Source organism: Pongo pygmaeus, chromosome 13, assembly GCF_028885625.2.
Source record: "Pongo pygmaeus isolate AG05252 chromosome 13, NHGRI_mPonPyg2-v2.0_pri, whole genome shotgun sequence".
Taxonomy (NCBI): Eukaryota; Metazoa; Chordata; class Mammalia; order Primates; family Hominidae; genus Pongo; species Pongo pygmaeus.
In genome coordinates, this window is record NC_072386.2 from 66209437 (window position 1) to 66231807 (window position 22371).

The 22371-nt window shown below is 40.2% G+C and overlaps 2 long non-coding RNA genes across 2 annotated transcripts in view; both read left to right on the forward strand.

Annotated features, from left to right (window-relative positions):
• The window catches only part of LOC134737907 (uncharacterized), a 49232-nt gene extending 37203 nt beyond the window's left edge, over positions 1-12029 (forward strand). The window contains exon 4 of the long non-coding RNA XR_010123323.1: positions 11801-12029. This is a non-coding gene — a long non-coding RNA (uncharacterized LOC134737907). The remainder of the gene's footprint in view (positions 1-11800) is intronic.
• Positions 12030-13112: 1083 nt separating this feature from the next.
• The window catches only part of LOC134737906 (uncharacterized), a 44829-nt gene continuing 35570 nt past the window's right edge, over positions 13113-22371 (forward strand). The window contains exon 1 of the long non-coding RNA XR_010123322.1: positions 13113-13240. This is a non-coding gene — a long non-coding RNA (uncharacterized LOC134737906). The remainder of the gene's footprint in view (positions 13241-22371) is intronic.

Below are 22371 nucleotides of genomic sequence, written 5' to 3' on the forward strand. Positions count from 1 at the left end.
TCGGTATTATTTATTGTGTAAGTATTTTGGAGATTAAGTATATTGACCAACATTATCTCAAATATATTCTTAATCTTCTTGAAAGTAGAGATGTCTTGTTGCTCCTCCCTGTATCTTTGAAATTTAGAACTTTAGCACATAGTAGGTTCTCAATACATAATTACTGAATAAATAAACACATGAAAGAATCCAGTGATCAAAGTGAAAGAGCTAGGATTAAAACGTGGGTCTTTCAGGCCTTGAAATCTATTCTCTTACACTCTTTCCACTACATTCCATGGCATCCTCACAGAGTAAGAATGGCTGTCTTTCTTGCATGTTAATTTCAGTGCTGAGGACTCCTATTGGCTCTTCTCCCTGTGGGCGTGGCTGGAGAGGCCAATGGGCAGCAACTTGCATCTACAGACTCTCACTTTTGATTTTGTTTAGGGTATCTTCCAGGTGTTTCTTCAGAACGTCTTGAATTTTTGCCATGTTTGGGTTTTCTGTTGTAGGGAAAATACTAAATTGGGCATTGTAGCAGAGGGAAACAAGCTGGTGGTGGGAGCGGATAGAAGAAAATGAAGACGGCTCCAAACCTAGGGAGCGCGCAAGAAGATGACACAAACTTTTGAAATAACATGAACACGTGGGTTTCCTTTTTCTTGTGCAACTGCTATTTGTTAGCAATCCTCTCGATTTGCAGTGAATTGAGGGTGAGAGAAGAGGAGCAAATCACACAGTGCAAATGAATACATTAACATGCAGATGAGGTGAATCATTCTTTTTTCAAAGCAGAAGATCAGGTCCCATGTAAGCAGAAATAATAATAATCCTTACAATCGAAGGAAGCAATATTATTTATGTTATTGATGACAGGGGTTGAGGGGAGGGAAAGATACATGATGTCTTCTGTCCAAGTCACAAACAGGTAACTTTCTAGTCCTCTGTTCGGAATTCCATGGAGCAGAATGTGGAGATTTCTAGCAATTGGCTGAGATTTCTTTCTAAGGCAAAGCATGAAAGTGAAGTAGAAGGGAAAGTGTGGCAGAGAAGACAAAGCACCAGGGCTTACACAGAGCCCAAGAGGGCTTGAGATTCTGGCTGGAAAACGCCATCCCTGTCATGGAGAGAGAAACAAATCCCCGAGTGTGGCTTGTGGAAGCCAGAGGCTAGTTGCTGGGGAGGAAAGCCAATAAACCTCAGTGCCAGTAAGTGCTGTGTTTAAATCTTTACTAAATACAGTCACGTGTTTTAATGTTGGAGATATGATCTGAGAAATGCTTCATTCGGGGATTTCTTTGATGTGTGAACACGATAGAGTGTAAGAGTGTAACTTACACAAACCAAGATGGTATGGTATGGCCTACTACACACTTAGGCTATATGGTATCCTAGGCTGCAAAGTTGTATAGCATGTTACTAAACTTAATACTATAGGCAGTTGTAACACAGTGGTGTTTGTGTATCTAAAGATAGAAAAGGTACAGAAAAATATATAAAAGATAAAATATGGTACACCTGGCCAGGCACCGTGGCTCATGCCTGTAACCCCAGCACTGTGGGAAGCTGAGGCAGGAGGATCATTTGAGGCCAGGAATTCTAACCCAGCTTGGTCAACATAGTGAGACCCTGTCTCTACAAAAGAAAAATTAAAAAATTAGCCGAGCGTGGAGACTGGGCTACTGGGGAGACTGAGGCAGGAGGATTGCTTGAGCCCACGAGTTTGAGGCTGCAGTAAGCCATGATCGTACTACTGCACCACAGCCTGGGTGACAGAATGAGATCCTGTCTAAAAACAAAAATACACCTGTATAGGATCCTTACCATGAATGGAGCTTGCAGGTCTGGAAGTTGTTGTGGGTAAGTCAGTGAGTAAGTGGTGAATAAATGTGAGTACTGTACACTACTGTAGACTTTATAAACACTATACACTTAGGCTACATTAAATTTATTAAAACTTTTTTTCTTCAATAATAAATTAACCTTAGCTTACTGTAACATTTTCATTTTATTAACTTTTTAGTTATTTTTAACTTTGTGACTCTTGTAATGGCACTTAGCTTAAAATACAAACACATTTTACAGCTATCCAAATTTTTTTATATCTTTATACACTTTTTTCTATTTAAGAATTTTTTTTAAATTTTTAAACTTATTTGTTAAAAACGAAGACACACACACACTAGCCTAGGCCTACACAAGGTCAGGATCATCCATATCATTGTTTTCCACCTCTACATCTTATTCCGCTGGAAGGACTTCAGGGGCAATAAGGACTTCAGGGGCAATAACACTCATGGAGCTGTCATCTGCTATGAAAAGAATACCTTCTTCTGGAATACCTCCTGCAGGACCTGCCTGAGGTTATTTTACAGTTAACTTTTAAAAAAATATATAAGTAGAAGTAGTACATTCTAAAATAATGATTAAAAGTATAGTATAGTAAATACATAAACCAGTAACATAGACGTTTACTATCATTATCAAGTATCATGTACTGTATATCATTGTATGTGCTATACTTATTTTTTTTTTCTTTGAGATAGAGTCTCGCTGTGTTGTCCAGGCTGGAGTGCAGTGGTGCGATGTACTATACTTCTATAAAACTAGCAGCACAGTAGGTTTGTTTACACCAGCATCATCACAAACATGTGAATAATGCATTGCACTACAATATTACAAAGGCTACAACATCACTAGGTGACAGGACCTTTTCAGCTCCATTAAAATCTTATGGGACCATGTTGTACATGTTGTCTGTCATTGACTGAAACATTGTATACTTGTTTTGTGGTTAGAGTAAGTCCCTTAACATCTCTAACCCATCATTACTAATTTTGTGCTTGCTATGGTTTGAATGTTCCCTCCAAAACTCATGTTGACATTTAATTGTCATTGCGATGGTATTAAGAGGTAGAACCTTTAGGAGGTGATTAGGTCATAGTTACATAGCCCTCATGAATGAATTAATGCCATTATTGCAGGAGAAGGTTAGTTATTATTGGAGTGGGATTTTGATAAAAGTATAACTTTGGCCCAATTTCCTATCTCTGTCTTTTTTTTTTTTTTTTTTGACAGAGTCTCTCCCTGTTGCCTAGGCTGGAGTGCAGTGGTGCAATCTCAGCTCACCACAACCTCCACCTCCTAGGTTCCAGCAATTCTTGTGCTCAGCCTCCCAAGTAGCTGGGACTACAGGCGCATGCCACCATACCTGGCTAATTTTTTGTATTTTTAGTAGAGATGGGTTTCACCATGTTGATTGTACTGTTCTAGGTTGGTCTTTGAACTCCTGAGCTCAGGAAATATGCCCACCTCAGCCTCCCAAAGTGCTAGGATTTCAGGCTTGAGCCATCGCACCCAGCCCCTATCTCTGTCTTGAGTACTCACTTTTACCTTTGGCCATGAGAAAGCACAGAACAAAGGCCCTTACCAGATGCCAGTACCAGGCCCTTGGACTTCCCAGCCTTCAGAACCACAGGCCAAATAAATTTCTATTGTTAATAAACTGGGTATTCTGTTATAGCAGTAGAAAACAAACTAAGACTGTGCTCCAGAAAAACAGTATAAGATGTGCCCTCAACTGACATTGTCATCCATGTGGCTTATACGGATGATGCATGCTCATTGTCCCTTTCTGTTTTATAGAGTTAGTCTCACTAAATATGTGCTCTGCTCTGGTGTTTCCCTGCTGCTGAAGCAGTGTGTGTGTGTGAAGTCAAGAAGCACATGAGTACGTTTTTCAATTGTACAATTAAAGAAATCATTATTTAAAATATTTCTCCTTTTAATTTTAGTTCCTCAGAAGACATTGCTTTAGTCTCCCCTCTTGAATTACTTCTTTTCCTGTGAAACTAAATTTCTTCCTCTATATAATGGGGAATAAATAATTGTTGGCTTGCTTGATACATATTACCTTCTAATAATCAGTAGCTATAATAATAATAATGACAACGACAATATGGGTTTTGTGAGGTTGAAGCCTTTCAAAAACAGAAAATACAGAATTGACAAGTGCTGCTGCTTTCTGCAGAACAGAGAAATTTTTCCTCTTGGATAGAAGAATTGAAAGCTGACTTGTCTTCTATAAAAACTGTGCTGTTAATGACTTCTCAGCACAATGGTTTTACCAGGTTATGAACAATTTCTTTTTCTGAATATAATAAGTTTTCACCCCAAACACAATAACTATATACTCAATGAGAACTGTTAGTTTGCCATTATGGTAGACAGACACATTCATTAATTCACTTGACACAACAATTTCTAGTCAGATAACATCACTGTGCACCATGTTTGAACAAACCTATACATTTTGCTTTGCTTAAGTGAGCCAAGCAAGAAGAACGAATGGGTGGTATCTTCTAGGATTCTTCTGACTTGTTATTCATGTATATTATTACTATGTGTTTCAGAGTAATCTTGTGTTTAGCCTTTCTTTAGTTCTAAATGTGTTATTCTGTGATATTATCTTTTTTAAAGATTATATGTATATTTAGATAACCATGAGCGACAAGAGGTTGAAAAATATGTGAAAAAATTGCTTGAAAAAATGCACATACCAGTGACTTTCACCCACCCTCCTCTACCACTCACCACTTGTTCCCAAGATTTTTCTTTATTAATTTGCATTTGATGTATAGTCTGTATTTATTTACTTTCCATTTATGCTCTATTACTTATTTAAACTTGCTTTCAATGGTCAATTGATGTGTTTTCTATCTCTGGAAATTGCTTAGGTATCTTGCTTTGGTCGAGATAGAACACGTCGTAATTTTCCAATTAAAATTCATGGAAATATTTTTCATATAATGGCTCTCCAGAGCATCAGCGTTTGTACGAATGAGTTAAAGTCATTAAGCGAAGGATAGGTTAGAGAGTTAAACACTCTCTATAATGTGATATGTTCCATCAACTCCAAGAGCTGAAAGCCTTGGAGAAGGGAGGAAAGAGAAAGAACACGTAATTGTCTCTTGACCTTCGGTCAAGACACCACACTCTGGTATTCCTCTTACCTCTTCACATTCCAGTTCTTCTCAGTCTCTCATACTGTCTCTTCCTGCCTTTCATGACTTCAAAATATGAGAGCCCCAGGCAGTGGTGTGCTGGTAAATATTTGATAACTGTTTCTATTGGAAGGAGGGGGACCATGATGTGTAGTGTTTGCCAATTTTCATGGTTCAATCATGTCCACTATGGCTGATTCCAAGCTATTAGCATGATGTCACTGAATGCGGAGTTGAGAAGAGATGTGTTCAATTAGAGGGGCTGATTACTAAACCCTAGGGTCAGTGGTGAGCCAGCTCCAATTCACCACTAGCCTTAGGGTTTAGTGATCACCCCCGCCTTTTAAAAAAAATTTATAGTCATTCCCTGGGTGATCTCAGCAAATTCCATGGCTTTGAATACCACCCATATGCTGATGAATCCCAAATTAGATCTTATGCCCAATCTATTCCATTTGCACATATTCATATCCAACTGTCAACTTGACATCTTCATTTGAATGTCTAACAGGCATGTGAAATTTAACAGGAACAAAACAGATCTCTTAATTTAATCCTTCCTTGCCTTTAAGTCTTCACCATATCTCAGTAAATGGCAATATCATTCATCCATCATTCAATTCTAAACCCTCAGAATTACCTTTGACTCTTGTCTTTCTCTCATACTCCATGCCATGCCCCACTCATTAGCAGGTTTTATTAGCTGTGCCTTTAAAATTTATCTCAACTCACGCTGATGCTCAACCACCACCTCCAATCTCTGCCATGTAATCTAAGCACAATTTCTCTCCTGTGATTGCATCCCTGCCTCCATTCTGTTCCTCTATAGTCAATTATTTAAAGCAGCCTCAGTGAGCCTTTAAAATGTAAATCATATCCCATCCCTCCCTTGCTTCACACCCCACAACTAGCTTTCGATCATATTCAGAATAAAGTTCAAACCCTGCCACCTTCCCTAAGCCTTTACTAGTTCATTGGTTTTGCTAGCTCTCCAGTGTCAGCTCTTTCCACTCTGCCTTTTGCTTACCCTGCTTTAGCAGCGCTGACCTGCTTACCATTAACAACACACCAAGTTTGTTCTGGGCTCCAGATATTTGCATTTCTTTACCCTCTGACTGGAAATCTTTCCCCAAAGCCTCTGCTGTGGTTTGAATGTCCTTGCCAAAACTCATGTTGAAATTTAACGGCCATTGTAATGAAATTGAGAGGTGGGGACCTTAAGAGGTAATTAGGTCAGGAGGGCTCAGGATTCACGTTGTTATCATGGGAGAGGGTGTCTGATACAAAGACTGAGTTCAGACCACTTCCCTCTCTTGTCTAATGCACTTGTTTCTGCCTTTTGCCCTACCACCATGAAATGACCCTCACCAGATGGCCTGGCAGATGCTGGGGCCATGCCCTTGGACTTCCCAGCCTCAAGAAACACAAACCAAACAAACTTAAGAACCATAAGCCAAACAAACTTATCTTGTTTATAAATTACCCAGTCTGTGATATTCTGTTATAGTGCAAAAAATAGACTGAGACATTCTCTATCTCATATCTTCACATCATTCACCCCATTGAGGTTTTTTACTCAAATATAACCTCTTAAGAGAGGCTTTCCTTGACTGCCACATCCCAAAGGGTCCCTGTTGCCCCCCTCTACCATCCCAATACCTCTCTGTCTTCTTTCCATGCTTAATTTTCCTTCATAGCACTTATTTCTATGTGGTTTATATCATTTGTTGATTTTTTTCCATGGGGGCAGGCATTCATCATGTTGAGTGCTAGATTCCTGACACCTATAAAGGTACCTTGCACACAATATGTGCTTAATACATAATTTGATGAATAAATAAATAAAATGAGAAGTGAAACAATCTACTCCCACACAGCTTACCATCCATATCAGGGGTTGGCAAACTTTTCCTGTAAAGGTACTGATAGTAACTATTTTAGGCTCTGTGGCCATATGGTCTCTTTCATAACCATTTAACTCTGTGTTTGTAGCATGGAAGCAATCACAGACAACATTTGAAGGAATGAACATAGGACTGCTCCAGTAAAACTATAAAAATAGGGCAAGGACCAGATTGGGCCTTTGGGCTATGGTTTGCAAATCCTAGTGTCGGTGAAACTGATTGTACTATTTGGCTTCATGAATATGACCTTATTACTCCTCTGTCTTCATCACCATGATTTTTCCACTCCAGGAACCTCTTGCTCAGAATAACAAAAGTTGCAAATATCTTTGGAAAAATTTATTTGAATGAACATCATACTGAGGAACCTTTCATTGAATTGTAACAAATGAATTTGCTCTCCAAGACTCTTCAAAATTCCCATCTCAAAATTCTTGCCTTGCTGTGTCTACCAGTCCTAAACTACTATATCTCAAGCTCCTGCAAGGAAAAACGTGCTTTCATCCACACCCTCAAATATCATCAATATTCCAACTTATTTTTCCCCACTCAACAGCTAAGATGGTCAAGGTGGTGATCTCCCTGAGTGCAGTAAGCAATTAACTTCAGTGCTGTGTGCTAGAATTTTCAGAGTCCACCATAGTGAAGGGCTATCCCAGAGGAAGTTATCATGTTGTTTCTGTTGCTTTTGCTATCATGATTACTTGGCCTCCAAATTAAAGGACATACTAATTCACTCATTCATTAACAAATATATATGTTGAGAGCTTATTACACACGTCCTCATGCCAGTTAGTCTTGATAGACATGTATAAGTAAAAACCAGGCAACTTTGCTCTGTGGAAATATGATAGAAAAAGATAACCTTTCCTCCAGTGATTAATGACATTTATGTTTACTTTCTTGAACTTTAAAAAATTGTGTCACCAGGGATTTTGACATGGGAAGAAACATTTACTCATTAAAATCAAGAGCTTCTTGATTTCTTCAGTCTCCTAGGTTCAATAATCCACAAGTCTGCAACTCATAGTGCATATATCCAAGAGTTTTCTGGAGGAATGCCAGGAATGGCTGAAACAGCAATCTTTTGACCATAACTACTGGGGGGGAGAAGCAGCCCTTGCTGTAATCATCGTTCATAAAAACTCTGGAATTTACTTGCACAAAGAGCTCATTGAGAGCTGACAGTTCTGCTACAGCCATTCCTTTCTTTCCAAGGAGGAAGCATCAGAAAAACGAGTGGCCCAGCTTGTGCCATTTCTGCAAAGGGAGTGTTCAAAAGTCGGCGCCTTGGGTATCAGCAGGCTTGGCTTCCCAAATGGGTGGAGGTAGCAGTGTGGTCCTGGAGAGAGTGCCTGAGACTTGAGTCAGGGCCTAACTCTGCCAACTGAGGCGAGTCACTGAGCCATGCAGGGCCTCTATGTCCTTGTCTTGGAAATGGACATGGGAAAACAGTAGCATCTCACTTACAGGAGGCTCGTGTTAATCAGCCAAGAAGATGGAGATTAAATTGTTGTATAAGTCAGAATCTCTTTACCAGTGCTAGTCGCTGTTATTATTTCATTAAGGCAGTGGTTAGAGTTGCCATTTTCGCAGTTTTACAAAAGACTTCCCTCTCACCCCACCCTCAAAAGTCTTCCCCGTAGTGCCAGGATTTCTGTCGACAGAAAAGCAATCTTTCTTTATCCTATTTATCCTCTTCTTGTTTGGACTCTTCTAAAATGCAAGCACCTCCCCAAAGGCATAATACATCAAAGTAATTCATACTAACACAGATGTGGCTTCTTGAATGCTTTGTTTCTCTCAGGAGGGATCAGGTGGTTAAGGATGGATAATGAAGAAAAAAAAGATTACTAAAAAGCTAGGAAAAGTCATTTTAAAAAGGAGGAATGCCCACAGAATAACAGAATTGCCTTAGCCTTGCAGAATTAAAAGATTAATGGTTTTTGAAGTGAAATGTAGGCAGGTTCCTTTTATATAAAATAGAAAAAAATCAAAGCTGTAGTGGGAGTCTCAGAGTCTCACCCACCATCTCAGCCTCACGCTGATCCCTCTACAGCCCACAGGCCTCTCTGTGGAATCCTAGGGCTCTGAGAACAGTTTGAAAACCACTGCTGGCTTACCCTCCACATTGCAGAGGCAAAGTGACCTCCAGGAAGAGAGATGGAAACAGCCACTCTTCTAATTAAGTGCTGGTGGCCCTACATAAGAACAAACTAATAATAATCAACATTTATTGAGAGCTTACTAATCCAAGGCTCTTTGGTTAAATCATATGCATTATCTGATTTAATCTCCAAAACAACTCTATGGGGTAGGTACTAATTTCCTCCTCATTTTACGGATGAGGAAACTGAGGCTTTGAGAGGGTAGGAAAGTCAGACTGAAGCCAGTAACTCCCTTCTCTCATATTGTTTTTGAAGAAAACTTTTATTTGTCCCTCTCTGCCCCTTAGCACCACAGATGTGATCTAGAATTTCTGTAAAACATATATTTAGATTTCAGTACAAACATACATTGTTTTTAGCCTGGATTGATATTTTAGAAGAGGAAGGAAGAATTTGAATTAAAATAGAAAGTTCTTTTGTGGGTGTAACAAGTGAGTGAGCATACAGGCTTAGGCACATGATGAGGTTCTATTTTCCCCCTATGTTGCCAACTCTGGGTCATTATTATTTTCTTTTCAAACCTAGCTTAAACTTACTGAGTAAATGAAGAGGGGGAAAGTTGACATACTGCAAATAACAAAATACCCCACTTTAAAATCTGAAATTCATAGCTGGACCTGGTGGCACGTGCTTGTAATTCCAGTTACCCAGGAGGCTAAGGCAGGAGAATCACTTGAACCTGGGAGGTGAAGGTTGCAGTGAGCTGAGATCATGCCACTGCACTCCAGCCTAGGGAACAGAGTGAGACTCTGTCTCAAAAATAAAATGAAAAAAATAAAATCTGAAATTCCGATGGAAGAATTACTCTGCAAAGCGAAACAACATTAAGTGCTGTTACTGGAAAAAAAGAAAACAAATCTGAAACTAAGCTCATCATGGAAACTTTTAAGTGAACTCTAAAAGAGAGAAAGGGAAGGAAAGAAACCCAATGAATAAGGGCATTCTTCTTCTTTCAGTTTAAATGTGCCAGAGAGAAGTGAAAAATACTTGATTCTCTCAGTGGCAGGAACAGATAACCATTTTTGTATTAGTCACCAGCAAAGTCATCATTCACTTGGTTTTAACAGCTTCAGAATTATGAAATAGTAGTATTTCAAGACTCTGAACATTCTGCTTCAAGATGAGCCAGCCTCTCTTAGAGATAGAAAGATGAAAAAAATGGGGCAACTGACAGACAGGCAGCTCATGCTGGTTTTTGAGTTATTTGTCTCATTCTTGTCTATTTGCAAGAGCTCGTTGTATGTTACAGACACTGACCCTTGGCTTTGGCATGACACATTTTTTTGAACTTTTTTTGTCAGTTGATTTTGTACCTGGCACATTTTTCAGATAAGGGATTTGTATCTGTTTACGTTCAAATATTTCTGTTTTTTTTTTCTCTTAAGTTTCTGGGATTCCAGTCTCTGTTAAGAAGGTATCCCTCATCTCTAGATTGTACATACTCTAGGTTTTCTTACATTATTTTTTGTTTTAGTTTGCATTTAAGCCTTCATTCTTTTCTTTTCTTTTTTAAAATAGAGATAGGATCTAGCTCTGTTGCTCAGGCTAGAGTGCAGTGGCCCAAACATAGTTCACTGCAGGCTCAAACTCCTGGGCTCAAGCAATCCTCCTGTCTCAGAAAGTAGCTGGGACTACAGGCACATGTCACGATGCTTGGCTAAATTTAAATTTTTTTGTAGAGATGGGGGTCTCACTATGCAGCCTGGACTGGTCTTGAACTCCTAGCCTCAAGTAATCCTCCTGCCTCGGCCTCCCAAAGTGCTGGGATTGCAGGCATGAGTCACTGGGCCCAACACTGAGCCTTTATTCTTTATGTAATTTATACCATTTTGTATTGTGTGAGACAGAGGTCTACTTTTATTCTCTTTTTGCGACTTGGTAGTTGTGATTGCATCATTTATTAAATAACCCATTCTTTTTTCCTTGAGTTGAAATAGCACTTTTTTCAAGTGTTAAATTCACACCTGCATGGTGTGGAAGGGACTTGAAAAGGTCCTTCCCTTCTGGGACCCTCACCCCTAGTGGCTTTGATGCCCATAAGAAGATCAGCTACGGCCGGGCGCAGTGGCTCATGCCTGTAATCCCAGGACTTTGGGAGGCTGAGGTGGGTGGATCACAAGGTCAGGAGATCGAGACCATCCTGGCTAACACGGTGAAACCCCAACTCTACTAAACATACAGAAAATTAGCCAGCCGTGGTGGCAGGCACCTGTAGTCCCAGCTACTCGGGAGGCTGAGGTAGGAGAATGGCGTGAACCAGGGAGGCAGAGCTCGCAGTGAGCCGAGAACACGCCACTGCACTCCAGCCTGGGCGACAAAGCGAGACTCCGTCAAAAAAAAAAAAAAAAAAAAAATTCACACATATATTGAGATATCTTTCTGGATTCTCTATCCTGTTCTACTAACCTATTTATCCCTCCAAAGTACTATGTAGATTTTATCATAATGCCTTTTAAGGTGCCCTCCCCACTTACTGTTCTTTTCCCTATCTTCTTGGCTATTCTTGGGCATTTATTGTTCCATAACAATATTAAAAATCTTATTGGTGTTTGTGTTAGACGGATAATGTGCCCCCCTGAATCCCTATGATATGACCACTTCCCAGTCCATTGAACCTGTGAATGTTACGTTATATGGCAAAAAGGACTTTGTAGATGTGATTAAAGCTAATTATTTTGAGATGGGGATATGATCCCAAATTATTCCATGGATTCTAAGTAATCACAAAAAATCCTTATAACAGGGACAAGGGGAGTCAGAGGCAGAAGAGAAGGTGCCGTGATGACAGAAGCAGAGATCTGAGTGACTCACTTTGAAGATGGAGGAAGAGGTCACAGGCCAAGTGATACAGATGCCAGGAGAAGCTGAAAACAGGAGGAAATAGATTCTTCCTTCAGAGCTTCTGGAAAAGATCAGTCTTGCTGATACCTTGACTTTAGCCCAGTGAAACTGATTTTGAACTTTTGACTTCCAGAACTGTAAGAGAATAATTTTGTGTTATTTCAGTTACTAAGTTAGTGGCAATTTCTTATAGCAGGAATAGGAAATTAATACAGTGCTGAAATAGAAGTTATGTTGCATTTATCTATTAGTTTCCTGAAAACTGACACTTTTATAGTATTTGTTTTCCCACTCAAGAACATAGTTTCCTTTCTTTTGTTCAGACTCTGTTTTAGTTTTTTCAATAAAACTGTGTGTGTGTGTGTCCCCATATGGGATTTGCTTTTTCTTGCTAAATTTATTCTGAAATATTTTATGTTTTACCATTGTTGTGAAGGAAATATTTTTCCATGTTTCTACTTCTATGTACTTGTTGTTAAGATATGGAAAAAGCTGACCGGGCACAGTGGCTCACACCTGTAATTCCAGCACTTTGGGAGGCCGAGACGAGGTCAGTTAGAGACCAGCCTGGCCAACATGGTGAAACCCCATCTCTGCCAAAAAATTCAAAAATTAGCTGGGCATGGTGGCATGTGCCTATAGTCTCAACTACTTGGGAGGTTGAGGTGGGAGAACTGCTTGAACCCAGGAGGCAGAGGTTGTAGTGAGCAGAGATCATGTCACTGTACTCCAGCCTGGGCAACCCTGTCTCATAAAAAATAAAATAAAATAAAAGATATGGAAAAAGCTATTAATTTAAAAATATTTATTGTTTATCCAACTGTGTTAACAAATTCTCTTAGTATTTTATTTCCTGTAGTAGCTTTTTACCAGAGTCACTTGAGTGGTTTGTTGTTTTTGTTTTTGTTTTTGTTCTAACAATCACACCATGAGAAAAACAAAGTGTTTTATTCTTGTTTTCAAATGTTAGGTCAATTATTTAATATTGCTGTGTTAATGTGATTGAGATCTCTTCCAAGCCAATGTTTAGTCATGGTGATGGTGAGCATTCCCGTGTAGTTTCTGTTCAATTAAAATTGCTTTAGCATTTTGTGCTTTGGGATACTATTGGCTATTGGTTTGGTAAATAGCCTTTTATATTAAACAATTTCTTTAATTCTTATTTTATTCATTAGGTATGGCTGCCATTTTACCAAATAATTTTTTTTTTTTTAGACAGGGTCTCATTATTGTTGCCCAGGCTCGTCTCAAACTCCTGGCTCAAATGATCCTCCCACCTCAGCCTCCCGTATAGCTGGGATTACAGGTGCATGCCACCAAGTCCAGGTTTACTAAATAAATGGTAAGTACCTAAAGATGTGATTATACATCCTCCTTCAAAATATGGTGTAATAGATTATACTGATAAACTTTCTGGTACTGAACCACCCATAGTTTCGTGGAAGAAGTCTATCTTTTTTTTTGATATGTTACTGGATTCTAATTAGAAATGTTTTATTTAGATTTCTTGACTCTATATTCATGAGCCTGTCTATAATTTTCAATTTTGTCTTATTTTTATCAGCTTTGATTCAGTTTATTTTGCCTTTTTAAAGTGGATTGGGGGCTTTTCATCCTTTTCTATGGCTTATAGTAATTTAAGTAAAAGTAGTATTGTCAGTCCTCTAAAGGTTAGATAAAATTCAGCTAGAAATTCATGGGCTTGGTGAATTTTCAAAATTTATATTTTTCTTTTCTTCCCTGACCCAATATTCAACACCTGGGTTTTTCTGATATCATGTGAGTATTTTCATTCTAGAGTGTCATTTGAATTATTCTTATAAATCTTCCATTTCAAGAGCCCTTGTTTACACTTACCTTATCTTCAGTCAGAATTTCTCCATCTCTGCAGTATGTGTATATACATACATGCATAAAGGTTTGTTACTTACCAATCACTCTTCTTTATCTTTTCTTATATTGAGATTTATAATCTATTCTAATTAACTTGATGTTTCATTAGTCTCTTCCTGAGTATTTTCCTCAAATAGAGTGCATTGTCAATATAATGATTTACTCTCTCTTACATCTCCTTGTATTTATTTTCTTTCACTCTCATCAACTAAGGAAATAATGGCTGGGTATGGATCTCTGGGTAGCAGTCCTTTTCTTTCAGTATTGTGTGAGGATATGTCACTGTTTTCTAGTTTCCAATGTTTTAGGTGTGAGGTTTGATGCTATGCCTGTCTAATATATATTTTTCCCATTGTAGGTAACTTGTTCATTCTTTCTGGAAGCCTATAAGATTCTCCTTAACGTTAGAGTTCAAGGTTTTTATTGGGATATGGGTAGACATGTGTATTTTCTCAGCAACACTGAATTCTCCTAATGACTAATGATGTTGAGCATCTCTTCATGTGTGTATTGGACATTTGTATGTCTTCTTTGAAGTAATGTCAGTTCAAATGTAATACCTTATTTTAATTAGTTTATTTGCCTTTTTACTATTGATTATGCTTTTGTTGCTCATTTGAATCCATGGCTTCCCAACATTTTCTGGGTTTCTTTTTTTTTTTTTTTTTTTTTTGAGACAACGTCATGCTCTATAGCCCAGGTTGGACTGCAGGGGTGCAATCTCGGCTTACTGTAACCTCTGCCTCTCTGGCTGAAGTAATCCTCCCACTTCGGCCTCCCGAGGAGTTGGAATTACACATGTGCACCACCACGCCCAGCTAATTATTGTATTTTTAGTAGAGGTAGGATTTTGTCGTGTTGGCAAGGCTGGTCTTGAACTCCTGACCTCAAGTCATCTGCCTCCCTCAGCCTCCCAAAGTGCTGAGATTACAGGCATGAGCCACCACACCCAGCCAGGATTTCTTTTATCATAAGTCACCACTTCAGATTTTTTAAGAGAATGTACAGCAAATAATGAGGTTCTGCATATGTCATAGTCATGATGGTCACCAAAGGAGTGATTTTACCCTTTATGTTTACATTTTATCAAGAGTTGAAAAAAAGTACTTTATGACCTCAAGGTAGAATAGCAATCTGATATTTGAGGCTGAGTGAGAGGACGAAATTAATTCTCAGAGCTCTGAATTACATTTTGAAAAGATTGCTCTGGAAAGTTCTTGGACTCTAAGGGAGTCAGGGTAGAAGTGGGTAGTACAGTTAGTAGTATAGTTAAAGATGTAGTCTAATAATGTAGCTGAAAGATGAAGGTATTTGGATCGTAGCAATCGTGGAGAATAGAGCAATGGTGATCTGCTAGAATGAAGAGGACTTGCCATCAGATTGAATGTGGTAAAACAGAAAGAGAGGAGTCAAGGAAAACTCGAAAGTTATTGTCTTGAGAAACTGGAAGAATGAAATTTATTTTTCGTTTAAGACAACTTCAGGAGAAATAGTTTGGGGGAAGAATCAAGAGTTCTGTTTTAAACATGTAAAATATGAGATTTCTATTAGATAACCTAACGGGGATATTGAGTAAGCAGCTGGATCTCTCAGCTAGGATTCAATACAAAAGTATAGATTAGAGATAAAAATTTGGAAATAGTCATCAGGTAAACGGCATTTAAAGTCATGATCCTGTGTGAGATGACCTGAGGAATGAGTCTTAATATAGAAGGGAATTGGCCAGGCACAGGGGCTCACGCCTGTAATCCCAGCACTTTGGGAGGCCGAAGCAGACGGATCACTTGAGGTCGGGAGTTTGAGACCAGCCTGGCCAACATGGTTAAACCCTGTCTCTACTAAAAATACAAAAATTAGCTGGGCATGGTGACACATGCCTGTAATCTCAACTACTTGGGAGGCTGAGGCAGGAGAATCACTTGAACCTGGGAGGCAGAGGTTGCAGTGAGTGAGCTGATATAGTATCACTGCACTCCAGCCTGGGTGAGAGAGCAAGATTCTGTCAGAAAGAAAGAAGGAAGGAAGGAAGGAGAGAGAAGAAAGAAAGAAAGAAAGAAGGAAGGAAGGAAGGAAGGAAGGAAAGGAAGGAAGGAAGGAAGAAAGGGAGAGAGAGGGAGGGAGAGAGAGAGAGAGGGAGAGAGAGAGAGGAAGAGGGAGAGAGAGGGAGAGAGAGTGAGAAAAGAAACAAAGAAAGAAAGACAGACAGACAGAAAGAAAGGAAGGAAGGAAGGAAGAAAGAAAGAAAGAAAAAAGAAAAAGAAGTGTCAGTTAGGTCAAGAGTGGCTAAGAGGTAGAGTCAGTTGAACTGGAAGTCATGAGTAGAGTTAAGGACTGTTTGGCTGCCATGGTGACAATGAAAATCTAATTGGACTGGGTTCAAGAGAGAAGTAAGGACTTTTTCTCTTCTTTTAAGAACACTTCCTATTATTTTTATTATTAATATTTGGATTTCAAATAATTTTAAAATCATTATCTTAATACCAAAATATAATGATATTCTGGTAGGTTAAGAAGTTAAATGAATGCTGAATATTCAAAACACTTAAATAAATCTGTTATTTGGAGAAACTACAAACATACTTCTCTGAACCAAGTGTAAAACAGACTGTGATCTTCTGGAGTTTGCCTTGAAATATTTGTATGGAAAAGTGAGTAGTTCTACTCTGAAGGACAGCAAAGAAATGGGGTAATAGTTGGCAGGGATGAGTGGAGAATTTTTTTTTAAGATGGGAAATATTAGAGCATATGCAGTAGAGAGATAAAAATTGATGGTACAGTCCCGGTGCGGTGGCTCACGCCTGTAATCCCAGCACTTTGGGAGGCAAAGGTGGGCAGAACACCTGAGGTCAGCAGTTGGAGACCAGCCTGGCTAACATGGTGAAACCCTGTTTCTACTAAAAATACAAACAATTAGCTGGGCATGGTGGCACATGCCTGTAATCCCAGCTACTCAAGAGGCTGAGGCAGGAGAATTGCTTGAATCCAGGAGGCAGAGGTTGCAGTGAGCTGAGGTCGTGCCATTGTACTCCAGCTTGGGCAACAAGAGTGAAACTCCGTCTCAAAAAAAAAAGATGGTACAATAGCCAGATGGAGACAACTGTTGGAGCAATGCCTCTGTTAGATGGGAAGGTATCTAATGAGTATCTAACGCACAAGTGGCAGGGTTGACCTAAGACAGGAACAGATGTTTCTGCCAGAGTGGCAGAAAGAAGGGAAGCTGGTAAGTGTAGAGAAGCAGGGAGATTGTTTGTATCGGGGTAGGCGTGTGTTCTTGCGCTTGATCTTCCAGTTTGGGCTCCACAGTGTCCTTCCATTCATCTATTGAATTGTTTTGTTCAGAAATCATGGTCTTTCACTCTACAGAGCAGTTTGTGTGCTACCCTTGAATCTATCCTTCGTGCTCTTATTATTTCCAGAGTCAAGATGCCAAGATGCTGTCTTCCTCCTGCAGCACTGCTATTTCTCTTGGCGTATGTTCTATTCATTTGTGTTGACCTTCCCTCTGAATGTTGGCTCCTTCAGAAAAATGCAGCCCCTCAGATGAATTGTAGTTTTCTTTGTTGGCACTTTGGGATAAGATCTAGTGGTTTGGGTACTCTAAATGGTAGGGCATGCAGAAAACGTTACTTCTGTTCTCCTGTGGTACAAAGGCAGTTGGGTGTCAGTTCCTGCTGAGGAACCCAGACGAAGATTCTCTGCTGTCACTCTTTATTTATTTATTTATTGAGACAGATTTTCACTTTGTCACCCAGGCTGGAGTGCAGTGGTGCGATCTCAGCTTATTGCAACCTCTGCCTCCCAGGCTCAAGCGATTCTTGAGCCTCAGTCACCAGAGTAGCTGGGATTACAGGCACATGCCACTATGCCTGGCTAATTTTTGTTTTTTTAGTACAGATGGGGTCTTGCCATGTTGCCCAGGCTGGTCTCAAACTCCTGACTTCAAGTGATCTGCCAGCCTTGGCCTCCCAAAGTGCTGGGATTACAGGTGTGTACCACCACACCCACTGTGCTCTCACTCTAATCTTCTTAAAGGATGAGGGGTAGGGAAACCCCAACCCACCCATTGCCTAGCCTTTCCACATCTTGGGCTTCAGGAAGAACTGGCACATTTGTGTTGGTTCAAATACCTGGCCAGGCTCTCGTTAGGATCCCCTTTTTACTTGGTCCTTACTGGGTGCTCTTGCACGGTGGTATCAACAGTTGTCCAACCCATGGGACCCTATAAGCCGCCAGGGCCTTGCCTGCATCCAGTACCTGATAGGGTCCAATAGCCGTGTTACTAAGGAGGGTCAGTAGGCAGAGAGCAGTTGCTCCTCCACCTCCTTGACTTATAACGATAAACCTATTATAAGTCAAAAATGCATTTAATACACCTAACCTATCAAACATCATAGCTTAGTCTAGCCTACCTGAGTATGTTTCCATACTCAGAACTCTTGTTAGCCTACAGTTGGACAAAACCATCTATAATACAGTGTTGAACATCTCATGTCAGGTATTGAACACAACACATTAGAGTACAGTATCAGTTGTTTACCCTCGTGATCAAGTGGCTGAGTGGGAGCTATGGTTCCAAGATCAAGATGCCAGTAGATTTGGTGTATGATGAGGCTTACTTCCTAGTTCTTAGAGCAGCAACTTCTAACTGTGTCCTCACATGGTGGGAGGGGCAAATGAACTCCCTTGGACCTATTTTATAAGGGCACTAATCCCATTTGTAAGGGCCCTGCTCACGTGACCTAATTACCTCCCTAAATGCCCCACCTCCTAATGCCGTCAGCATAGGAGTTAGTATTTCAACACAGAAATTTTAGGGGGTCGGCCGGGCGTGGTGGCTCACGCCTGTAATCCCAGCTCTCAGGGAGGCAAGAGGCGGGAGGATAGCCTGAGCCCAGGAGTTCGAGACCTGCCTGGGCAATATAGCGAGACCCCGTTCTCCAGAAAAAGGAAAAAAAAAAACAAAAAACAAAAGACAAAAAAAAAAAACAAAAGACAGAAATTTTAGGGGGTCACAACATTCAGACCACAGCAGATGATTATTTAAAACATGGAAAAGTACTCATGAGAAAATAATAAGTATTTACTGAATACATAAAACGTGCCACATACTGGGCTAAGTACTTTACATCCATGATCTTATTTAAATCTCTCATAAACCCCAAGATAAGGGAGTAGATTGTCCCTATTTGATACAGGAGGAAACTGAGGCTTATAGCATTTTGGAAAATAACTTAAAGTCACATACAGTGGCAGAAGCCAGGAACTTGGTCAGTCAGTTTCAAAACCTGTGCTTAACCATTATGCTACTTTCACACAGCACACAGAAGGAATCTAATGGCATGCTATGATTACAGCTGTTTAATACGGAGACAAGTAAAGACTCATAATAGTTCATAATAGCCACTGTGTCAGGGTGGTGCAATTTTGTTTCGTTTTCCTCAGCTATGCTTGAGGAAAGTTTTTCCTAGTGCAAAGCTTTTCAATGGGATGGTATTTTTCTCTAAATGGATGGAGACTAATTTTGCCATTTAAAAAGTGGTATTTATTTTTTAAAAAATAAAATAAATTCCTTTTTAATAATGATGAGATGGGGCAGCGCCGCGGAACCTCAGTTGGCCTCGGATAGCCGGCCCCCCGCCTGTCCCTGCCCCCCTCACCCGTCATGCGGCGCACGTTCGTGGGGAACCTGGCGCTAAACCGTTCGTAGAAGACCTGCTTCTGGGTCGGGGTTTCCTACTTAGCAGAGCAGCTCCCTCGCTGCGATCTATTGAAAGTCAGCCCTCGACACAAGGGTTTGTTAAAAAAAAAAAAAGAAAGAAAAAAGGGAAAAAAATAGTAATAATAACAAAAGCAAATAAGTAATAATAATAATAATAATGAGATGGGAAATGTGGCCATGTGTTTTTCCTGTGCTTTTGCACATTCTCTCTAGGATTTGTCTGTGGTCATGGAATAAGAAAAGCCTTTTGGTTGCCTTGTTTGGAATAGGTGCAGCTTTACTTCATTCTCCACCTGAGAGGGTAGTTTACTGCATGGGGCATTTTGTTTGCTGGGAAAAGAATCCATGTATGAATCATACCACTTAACATTTCCCTGCCAGGATTGTGTTGCATCTTTTGATGTGGCATATTTTTGTTTGTTTGTTCTTTTCTATTTTCTTTGTTGTTCTTCTTAAAAATGACAACCAACTTTGTTTAAAAAAAATTATGTTGAACAATCTCAAAGTTACAGACACTTTGCAAGAACAGTACAAAGAACATTTTTCCCTTGAACCAGTTGATAGTAAGTTGACTACCTTGGATAGTAAGTATCTCCCCTGGATACGTTAGTGTTTGTTTCCTAAAAACAGGACATTCTTTGACAACAATACTGTTTTTAAACTATGCAAGTTAACACTGTTGTATTACAGCAATTTAATCCTCAGACTGCATTCAAGTTTCATCAGTTGTCCAGTGAATCCATCACAGTTAAAGAATCCACTTGAGACTCCTTTGTTGCATTTAGTTGTCAATGATTTTAGTCTTCTGTCTGCAATGGTTAGTTTCTCTATCTTTCCTTGACTTTTCTGACTTGGGTGCTTTTGAAGATTACAGGCCAGTTATTTTGTAGAAGTCACTCAATTTGGCTTTGTCTGATGTGGGACTCAATTCAGTCAATTCATGCATCTTTGGCAGGAATTTCTCAAGTGACCCTTAATACTGTTTTTTTTTTTTTTTTTTGAGATGGAGTCTCGCTCTGTTGTCCAGGCTGGAGTGCAGTGGCACGATCTCAGCTCACTACAATCTCCGCCTCCCAGGTTCACGCCATTCTCCTGCTTCAGCCTCCCAAGTAGCTGGGACTACAGGTGCCCGCCACCATGCCCGGCTAATTTTTAATATTTTTTAGTAGAGACAGGGTTTCACCGTGTTAACCAGGATGGACCCTTAATACTTTTTATTGGATCCTTTCAGGGGTTCACAAACTCAATTTTCCCATGACTGCTGATTGTTCACTTTGATCGTTGGGTAAGGTGCTGTCTGCCTCTCTTCTCCATTAGGAAGTTACTCTTTTTCCTGCCATCATTAATACATATTTTATGGAGGAGGTTCTATGTAAATATTCCATTCTTCCTCAAACCTTCCATTTATCCATATACTAACATTATTAGGACTCATAGTTTTCTACTTTATTTAAGGAGTTATAATCCATTACAACAGTGATTCATTTTGATGATGAAGCTGGCTTCTGTGTCCTTTTGATATATCTCTATCATTTCCTTGCTTTCTGACACAAGGTTCATACTCAAGTTTCCTTCCTCAGTCCTGGAATCAGGCCTTGAATCCTGGAATCCTTGAAATCTCTCCAAGAAGCCCTGGTTTCTTTTAGTGGAGAATGTTATCTAGAAGAGGAAATCTGGGCTGTGTTTATTGCTATGAGAGATTCTCTTAGTAGACAAAGTTGGAGGATATATGTAAGTATATAGCTGCATAAAAATATATGAAAGTATATACATATATACACACAAACACACACATACATTGTCATCTATATTTTTTAATCTATCTATATTGAAAACTGTAAGTTCACCCCAATGGTTTTCTTTTTTCCACATCTGTGACTCTGAACTCCAACAGTTAAGAAATCTGGCTCCCATTATCCTTAAGCCTCCTTATTTGCTCAATCCCCCTGTAGGAAGCCAGTCTCCTATCAGAGCCACTGTACCCCTTACTCCTCACACACCCTCCTTACCCTGTCCTTGCTCTGACCTGCCACCAACACCCCTCAGAAACTGTCCTTACCCTGCTTTGACTCAGTCCATGACATGCTGCTGACCCTGCATGGACATCGTCCTCACCCCATCAGGGTTCTGGTTTCCTACCCAAGGGCTATGTTCCATGCAGTTCCCCTCCTTGGCCCCCTTGGGCTGTGACTCCCTACACAAGGCACTCCCTGCTGTGGCGGTGTCATCCTTACCCAGCAGGGTCTCCAGGTCCCCATACCAGTTTGCGGGCATCTTCCTTGGACTATACACCTATGCTAGGCTGTCTCTCCATGGGGCTTCCCTCCTCATCATGCTGGGGTTCCCACCCCCACTACAGGCACCCCTCCTACCTGGAAGCCCTTCTTATCTACTTAGGCTCTCTGATACACCAGGCTGTCCTCGATCATGAATACCCTCCTCACCCTGTTCAGGGGAGACACCTATGCTGGGCCACCACCCCTACTCCAGAGTAACCAACTTTCTCTGCCCTGCTGGATGACATTAGGACTGAATTCTTCCAGTAGAAAAGGGAAGAAGACAAGTAGAAAGAGGAAAAGAAACATGATGTCTCTTCTGAGCCCTAAATCATCACCACGACCAACCCTGAGTCAGCACTTAAGTTGACAGGAGAGTTGGCTTCTGATCAAGTATATTTTGGCGGCCACCTCTGGGCAAGGAGCTAAAGGCCTAAGTAATAAAGATCCTCAGGAGACAGGGCCTCCAGCTAGAAGTGAGGAAGCCCGGAGTCCAGTCCTGACCCTACCTTTTCCAGCAGTATTGTTGTTCTACCTCTAGTCCTTTGTAGTATGGGGTGATAAGGAAATACACTAATCAACAAA